General features: G+C 33.0%; 1 pseudogene; it reads left to right on the plus strand.

Moving 5' to 3' along the window:
- The first annotated feature begins 1,210 nt into the window (after window positions 1–1,210).
- Window positions 1,211–5,685, plus strand: LOC128386003 (ATP-binding cassette sub-family C member 4-like; annotated as a pseudogene).
- The last annotated feature ends 4,021 nt before the right edge of the window (window positions 5,686–9,706 follow it).

Consider the following 9,706-nt stretch of genomic DNA (forward strand, 5'->3'; position numbering starts at 1 on the left):
ATATTTATTTTCTTCAGCACCATAACTAGTAACGAAAGTAAACAAAAAAATATATAAAATTATCAACACTGAGGTGAACGAAGTAATATTCACGAAGTTCATATTGATGATACTGAAGCACAATTAGTTTAAATGAATAAATGTTGTTCTGAAGTTTCTCAAGTTGAACAATTAACGATTGAAGAGTCAAAATTAATCATGAGAAATTTACTTGGGGAAAGTTAGTGAATTCAGGTAAACTGTCCAAGTAGCAAACTCTTTTCAATTATCTTGCATTATAATTCAGTAGATATATTCTAAACGAAAATTGAGTTTAAATGACAAATGAAAGTCACTTAATTGTTTACAGTTAATGTTTTTTCTTCTACACATTCTACATGTTCTTTCTTCTGTATCATAACAAATGGATCTCTAAGAGCTCAGTTTACACAGAAGCTCTTAGTTTGTACACAATTAAAGTTATTTATTTTTGATAGTTCACATTGAATGAAGGAAAAGGAAACTATAACTGTACCATCTTGATCTAAATTGTGGATACTTTGATACGCCTAATAATGAAACATAATGGAGGAATAATTAGTGTTATCAATAACATCAACGGGAATTGGTTTTTCGCCACGATTTCATACAACAATATCATGAACAGGCCGATTCACGGTGTCGATCGACCACTTCCACAAAAATCTCTTGCAAGCTTTTTCGTCAACTTATATACTTTATATCATATATTCTCACAGATACTTTGCAACAAAAGTGAGTTTAGATGAGTAAATTTGAATGGTTGGTTTTCTGAGAGAATCAAATTAGCTATAGTTCACTGTTGACTATGGGGTATATTTTGTAAAAATACAAACAAAAACTTTAGTACATTATGAACAGACTTGTGTAGTTTATACAAAATTATAATTTAAGTGTGAAAACAGTATTTAGTTTTGATTAAATGTATCAATAGATTAACCTCAAATTTACTAAATAGACACGTTAGTAAAGTACCTATGAATAGTTTCATTAGTTGGTTACTTGGTATACCAAGTTACGAGGTAAAACCATAGATATTATTGTAACTATCGATATGTATTTTGAGATATGATTATTTATCAAAGAAACACTTGATTATCAGTTATCAATCAATTGTAGCTACTAATTAATTCGATATTGAAAGAAAAACTAACTTCACTCTAATTAAAAGAGTTGATGTAAATAGTTGATTGATCAATTAATTATTATGTATGGATATTAACAGTGTCAGTACATGTGAATAAGATATATCTTAGCTGTTAACTTAAATCACAATGGCATTGAAAAGTTTTCTTTGAGTAATTAGTTGATTAATACGTTAATTCAGTTTATTTTTGGATTAATAATGAAAACTTCAGCCTATGAAAAAGCAAACTTTTTATCTAAATTCACCTTCTGGTAAGTTAAATTTAATTTTTTGATTTGATATTTAATTTAATACGATAATTTCCATTAATCATGACAATTTTTGACAATTTAAAATCAATTAGGTGGATGGTTGGATTTTTCATCAAATTACAAAGTAAAAAAATCAAAGTTTCGGACCTGACATCTTGTCCATCGTTTTTGAGATCTGAAACATTAAGTAAACTACTGGAAAGGTAATTAACTATTTTGGATACGATTTGATTGGATTAACTGGTTATCATCATCTTACATTTTAGGATATGGATTAAGCAGATTGAAAAAGTGAAAGTTAAATCAAAGCCGAGTTTACTATGGGCAATTCTCAAATCAATTGGAATCACTCATCTTTTGTCATTCATTTTTGTCTTAATAGGAGTAAGTTAATCACAAGTTTCCTCATTCAAACATTTTAAATGGTTTCAATTTAATTACCAGTCAATACATTACAAGGTTAAGTATCGATGAGGATTAATGAGTAAAAACTTTATTTGTTATCTATCAGTAACTTCCAGTGCTACTTGAAACAAACTATCAATGGGTTTACCACTTAACTGATTAGTGTTCATTTTTGTTTACAGTCGATAGCAAATATTGTGCAAACAATTTGCCTAGGTGATTTGATTAAGTTACTCTACCTGATATCTAACGGTGATGATGCGAACGTAAATGACCTGAAGTTAAAAGTCTATTTGAACGCATTGGTCGTTGCTCTGACTCAGATCATCGTGGCTCTTTCTTATAGCTTTTATTGGTTTATGGTACAACAAACGGGAATGAAAGTCAGAATCGCTTGCAGTCGATTAATCTACTCGAAAATATTGAAGCTGTCACAATTGGCTTTCGGTAAAACGACCTCAGGTCAAATTATCAATCATCTATCCAATGATGTTTCAAAGTTTGATTTTGCGTTTGAGTTTCAATTCTTTTTGATCATCGGAGTCTTCGAGTTAATTATGAGTTTGTACATTTTGTGGCCACTTCTCGGAGTCTCGTCGCTGATTGGATTTTTCGTCCTCTTCCTTACGATACCTTTGCAGAGTTTTATGGGCAAAGCTTTCAGTAAGCTACGATCGAAAGGAGCTGAAATGACCGATGAACGGATCCGTTTGATGAATGAAATTATTCCAGCGATGAGAGTAATCAAAATGTATACATGGGAAAAGCCGTTCGTCGAATTGGTCAATAAATCGCGAAAGAACGAAATTAGCAAGATACGATTGGCGACATATTTGAAAAGTATCAACATGTCAATTGCTGCAATTTCAGAAAAGTTTATCATGTTCGTCATATTGAGCTCATTTGTGCTACTTGGAAATCATTTGAAAGCGGAGGCCATTTTATAGCAATCTCATTGATTCGACAACTTCAATGGACAATTACAGAGTTTATACCTCTCGCCGTCTCAAGTTCAGCTGAAGCATTGATATCAGTTCAAAGGATACAAAGGTTTTTACTTTTACCTGAGGTCGATGTAAATACAAAAACGAAAACTGATGTCCAAGCTCGGACAGGAGTGAACTTTGACAAAGTGAACTTAAGTTTAGACACAAAGTTGATCTTACAAAACATTTCGTTCAAAGCGACACAAGGATCTTTAGTTACCGTTGTTGGGCCTGTTGGCTCTGGAAAATCAACTTTAATCAATTCAATTTTGAACGAAATCAAAGCATCACAAGGAGAGATTCAGGTGAATGGAAAAATCTCTTTCTGTTCACAACAACCTTGGATATTTGCAGGTAAATTGTAACTAAACTGATCTACAATCACTCACCAATTTCTTCATCACAACTGAACAGGTACCATACGTGAAAACATTTTATTCAATAATGAATTTAACCCTGATCGATATTCTGAAATCATCAAGGTGACAGCTTTAGATCGAGATCTTAAACTGTTCAATAGTAATGATATGACTTTTGTCAACGATCGAGGTGCATCACTGAGCGGAGGTCAAAAAGCTCGTATCAATTTGGCTCGATGTCTCTATGCGATAGCTGATATTTATATTCTAGATGACCCATTGTCAGCGGTTGATGCGAATGTTGCTAATCATATTTACCATTCGAGTATCAAAAGCTTCTTATCCGATAAATTGACCATATTGACCACCCATCAGTTACAATTTCTCAAGTATTCTGATAAGATTTTATTTATCTCGGATGGTAATCAAATCTGTTACGATAACTTTCAACAGTTCCTGATTCAAGGAGGTCAAAGTTCATTCAGAATATAATAAGTGACCATAAAAAGTGCGAAGACTCGGAAAAGGCTTTGAAAAGTGAGTCCGAATCGATACCCGAAGATCAGTATCAAATCTCAACGGAGATTAAAGATGAGCTTCCATTCAATGAAACTGACAATCAACTCGAAACCAATGAAATAACCGGAATAAAATCAACCGAAAATCCATTTTGGATCTACCTTAAGTCTGGAACCATTCCAATCCTGATTCCTATTTGGATTCTATTGATACTCTCATCTCAAGGAGTAGTTTCATTCATTGAATATTATTTCTCTCTATGGACCGACTCTGAGGAACGAAAAACAAACCAAATATTGAATCAAACTAATCATAATGGCGAATCATTTGTTGATAAATTTGACCAAACAGAAAACATAATCTTCTTCACTATGATCACCGGAATCGCGTTCACCTTTGAAATAGTTCGAAGTATTTCATTTTTTAAGATCTGCATGAGGTCTTCAATCAATTTACATAACAAAATGTTCACTTCAATTTGTAAAGCGACAATTAGCTTCTTCGACAACAATCAAAGTGGGATAATATTGAATCGAGTATCTCGAGATACTGGAATAATCGACGATCTAATCCCTTTAGCCATTTACGATACTGTTGTTGGATTAACAGCTAACGTTGGTTCAGTTATTTTAATGTCCATTGTGAACATTTATCTACTCATACCTTCAATTATTTTGATCACATTGGCACTGATTTGCAGATCGAAGTATGTGAAAGTTGTCCAACATGTAAAAAGACTCGAAGGTAAAACTAAGAGTCCAATCTTCTCACATTTATCTACAACAATCAACGGATTGGTAACAATCAGGTCAACTCAAGCACAATCAAAATTCATCAGTGATTTCGATAAGTTTCAAGACGAACATACTTGTGCCTATTTCACTTGGATTTCGGTTGCAAGATTATTCGTGAATATTATTCATACAATATCGTTTCTATTCACTTGTTCAACAATTATCATTGTCTTAATTGCAATCAAACAACTAAACGGAAGTAGCGCTGGTCTAATCATTGTTGCCGTTCTCAGTATAGCAAATACAATTCAATGGAGTAAGTGATCTGTACGGTTTGCAATGAATTGGTCAATTTTAACTAAACCTTCTTCATCTTCATTAGATATAAGACAATTAACTGATTCCGAGACAATGATGACTTCGGTTGAACGAGTTGATGAGTTGAATCATATTGAATCGGAAGCGATCCTTCAATCAGCACCTTACATTAAACCCGACCAATCATGGCCTCGAATAGGATCAATTGCTTTTAAACATGTTCATCTTCAGTATGGTCCAGATGCACCATTTGTATTGCACGATCTCAACTTTCATATTGAACATGGTCAACGAATTGGCATCGTCGGTAGAACTGGTGCTGGAAAAAGTTCACTGATCACGATATTGTTTCGATTGGTTGATTTTTCTGGTAGCATAATTATCGATGGAGTTAATACAAAAACAATTAATCCACTTGATTTGCGAAAAAAAATTTCGATAATCCCTCAAGATCCAATCATATTTACGGGTACTATCAGATATAATCTTGACCCGTTTGGTGAACGAACTGACGATCAACTAATGAGAGCACTGGATCAAGTTCAACTAATGTCGGCAATTAGCTCCATGGGAAATGGATTGGATTCCCAATTAACTGATGGTGGATCAAATTTGAGTGTCGGTCAACGGCAACTTGTCTGTTTAGCTCGCGCCATTCTCAATAACAACAATATCTTGATCCTTGATGAAGCAACAGCAAATATTGACCCATCTACAGATGAATGTATTCAAAGGATAATAAGGGAACAATTTACTAATTGTACAATTTTGACAATAGCTCATCGGTTGAATACAATCATGGATTCGGATAAAATTATGGTCATTGATTGTGGACATATTGTTCAATTTGATGAAACAGAAAAACTTATTCAAGATAAAACTGGTCACTTTTACTCACTATTAAAATCAAGCTCTAGCTCACATTTAGTGAGTTAATCACCAGAGAAATCTATGAATGATTGATGAATACATGACTTGATGTAAATTCTTAAATTAAGGCGAAACTATTAATGAGGTACAATCCAAATGATAATCAATCATTTTGGTCATTAAATGATGTTGAACATTGGCAATGAAATGTTAAGAATCGTCAACTGTGAAACTGCTATTAATTAACTAATTGTTTGGAGAACAAATTTTCCAGTCAAAAGTTTCAATCCAATGTCTTGGAAAGATCTTGTCCATAATTTCATACGAATGCGTTTAAGTGACTGATGGCCAACTTACCTTGAGTAAAGTCCGTAACCTTGGTTATGTCCATGGCTACCATGTTGACCTCCATAACCTGCATTTGAACCCCAACCTCCATACTTTTTCAATCCATTTGATCCCCAGCCATTATCACCATAAGCATCATGACTTCCTATTATATCGCAATCAAGTTAATCCGATGCTCTTTTATTAATAGTAACGTTAATAGTAACGTAGTAGTAATAGTAGTTTGTTAATAGTAACGTTAGTTAAACGATAAAACAATTTGTGTGATAACTCATTTTTATTCCAGAGACAAAGGTCAGACTAAATGTGGATGAAACAGTTAACACAATCTGATAATTTAAGAGAGAAACAGATAATCAATAAAGGTAGAGACACTTGACCCAACGAATAACAGCCCGAAACACAAGGTCTTCTAGCCCTTAAATTATATTTTGGTGTCTTTCTTAATTTTTACCGATACAAGAAAAAGAATAGTGATTAATAAGTCTCTTTCTTTTCATCATATTTGATTCTTCAAGATTTTTTTGCCAATTTTTTAAAAATTTTCTTTTTCTCTTGCGCTAAATATCGATATCGTTCGATATTTTTCAAATATCGCACATTTCTACATGAAATTTGTGAAAGTGGAAGGGCTTAAAATAGAGAATCGAAGTCAGTCGATTCAGTCAGTCAGTCAAAATTAAATCGACTGAGTCTATGTTACTTTAGGTATGACTGGTAATGTTTTGGACTAATTTTTTAAAATTGATTAGCGACTGACTGGCTAGACTTATTGGCTCCATTAAAACACTGAAATTAAGATCAACTCTCAGACTATGATTGGTGAAAATTTCAATTTTATGGTGCGTACGATTAAAAAAATACGGAGGTCAAAACATGAGCGCGTCGGAATTTGATTTCCTCTTTCATAATTTTCACCAATCATAGCCAGAGAGTTGATCTTAATTTCAGCGTCTTAATGGAGCCAATAAGTCTAGCCAGTCAGTCGCTAATCAATTTTAAAAAATTAGTCCAAAACATTACCAGTCATACCTTTTGGACTTGACTGACTCGACTGTGAGTTAGTCGACTTAGGCTGACCTAAGTCGACTAACTTGGAGAAGTTAAGGTTAGTTGGGTTGAAGTAAATTTTATTCGAAACATGCTGATCGGCGTTGCTGAACTTATGATACTTCGATCATTTTGGTTTTAGGCTTGATTTATTCTGAAGTTTGACTCACGCAAGTAGTATGTAAGCGTACGCCTCTAATGCACATAATTATAATGTAGCTCTTCTGTTAAAAGCATGTACCCTGAAATATAGATTGTGGTAGATAAAAATTTGTTAAAAGAAAATTTGAATTATATAAGATGAGTAAATTGGGGAGAGAAAAAATTGAGTGAAAATGCATTCAATTTACTTGAGACATCCATTTACTATGATGGTTTCTGGACCAAGTGGATGTGGTAAATCATTTTGGGTAAAAACACTAATTGAAATAGAGAGAAAGTAATCAGTCGAGTACCAACACTGATAACCTATTTTTATTCAGAATATCAGTAGTTATAAAACCTCCGCTTCTCAGCCACTCAAAAAGCGGAAGTGGGGCAAGAATTAACCAGAAACTGAAAGGGCAAAATAATAAATGAATAATACTAATCTCAAAATAACACAAATTGAATTTCTCGCTCTTTTAATATCGATGATATTGGATTCGCTTTTTCATGAATCTTTTTTTGTTTACATTTTTACCTCTCATTCATCGAGTAATTTTTTCTTTTTTGCTGAAATCTTTGTTTAATTGAATTTGTTCAACCTAATAATTTATTTTTTTTAAATTATTTTTTTAAATTTCCAATCATTTATTTGTTCATTCTGGGTATGAATTTTTATTAAAGAGTTTTTTATACTAAAACTGGTTTTGTATCAATTTCATAAATTGAAGCTATGGTTTATGAGGACAACCTTGATTTATCAACCACGGAATATAACACAAATAACCTTCAAAGCGGTCCTGGTGAGTTGTTTTAAACAAAATACAGGCTATTTTAAATCATTTTTATTGTCAGAATTGACAAGGTTGATACAAAATTCACGATTTTTTGATGAAATGAGGTGACCCATATTAATAGAAAAAATGCCACGTACCCATTTTTGAAAGAAAGACACAATTAAAACTCCAATTTAAAAAAAATTTCTCTTCAATCTCAATGATAGCGTAGTGGTAAGACATTTACTTTGTGTATGCAAGGGCATTTGTTCAAACCACGGCAGTGACAATTTTTTTCTTTTTCAATAAAACTTTATTATAGTTATAAACATTTTTTCTGTATTAGGAAATGATCAACAAAATGTAAATTCTCAAATGACCCAACCGGAAGCTAACCAGCAAACTGTAAAAGAGGATGACGAGATCAGAGAGGCAGAAACTCGATTGAATGAATTGCGAGCGGCCAAATAAACGCGTTTGGAACAACGTATCACAGCTCCATTAACCACTGAAACTAGTTCTGATGGTGAGTTTACTTTATGAACCAACTATAACATAATTGTGATAATATAAATAGATTATGTTAAACTAAGCAGCGAAAGATAATTAGGGTGTCAGATGATGACTAATAATTATAGTATTAATAGTTATGAGTTTCATCTCAATCGGATTTAGGAATTAGGTTTCATATCATTTTCGATAGAAACCGAAGAGAGTTCAGACCATTTGACAATCAATACTTCTACCAAAAGTGCAAGCGGTGTTGCTGATTCAAATAATGTCCAAGCTACAACATCATCAACTGATAATCAGAATAATGTTGATGTTACATCTTCGCCATCAACTGATCCGATCAAAGGAATGACCTCTAGGAGCTTAAGACCCAGGACCTCAGACGGAAGGACTAGAATTTACTATTACGAAATCTTTTTAGATACAAACTAAACACGTCATCAGACATCGTAACATGAAAGGTGTTCGAAGGCATAAGAAAATCCTGCGTATCTACGCCTTTTGGACGCTGTATTTGGATCAACCACAATAAAGATTACCTCGTTCCTGAACAGGATTGTATGGAAATTACAGAAGAAAAAATTAATGCCCTCCCTCAAGAAAAATGGGAAAAAATCGATCAATCGCAAGTAATCTTGATGAAGGATGCTACCGAGTTTAGTGCCGAATTTATTGCAGCTCATCTATATATGTTTGAATGTGGATATTGTTATAAAAGCTATGGAACTGCAGAGGAGGTTAATCTAATTTCTTTGCCGAACGCAACGATGAATAATGAAGATTAAGTGTTGGAATTAAGTATAAAGAAGAGTGCGTTATCGTTTTTCTCCACTTTGGAATTATAATTCTCTCGGAAATCTTCAACAAATATTAAAACAAATGGTAAGTTAATTTCTTTTAATATTTTTAATATCAATTCTTTTCTTTTTCCTTTTCCTTCTTAGGTTTTTTCACACAAAACCTTCCACCTTAACGATGACTCGTTTTGGAAAATTCTTTTCTAAATAAGGAAGTCGGTGTTAAATTTAATCATATACTGGGCATTTCACCAAGTTTCCAACAAGTTTTTCTTGAATAACTTTTTTGTCTTTGGGTATTTAGGCTCCAGACTCGAGTTATGGGAGTTTGAGCGATACTCAATTGTCATATTTCAAGGTCAAGGTCATAAAGGTTATTCATGAAAGAAGGCACTTGAAGGTCATTTGAAGAACTTTTTGAAAACTAGAAATTTTTTAAAGCCTACCTGTGATGTTTTATTATTCCTTTAC

This window comes from Panonychus citri, unplaced genomic scaffold (genome assembly GCF_014898815.1).
Source record: "Panonychus citri isolate SS breed McGregor unplaced genomic scaffold, ASM1489881v1 Contig00063, whole genome shotgun sequence".
In the NCBI taxonomy this organism is placed as follows: Eukaryota; Metazoa; Arthropoda; class Arachnida; order Trombidiformes; family Tetranychidae; genus Panonychus; species Panonychus citri.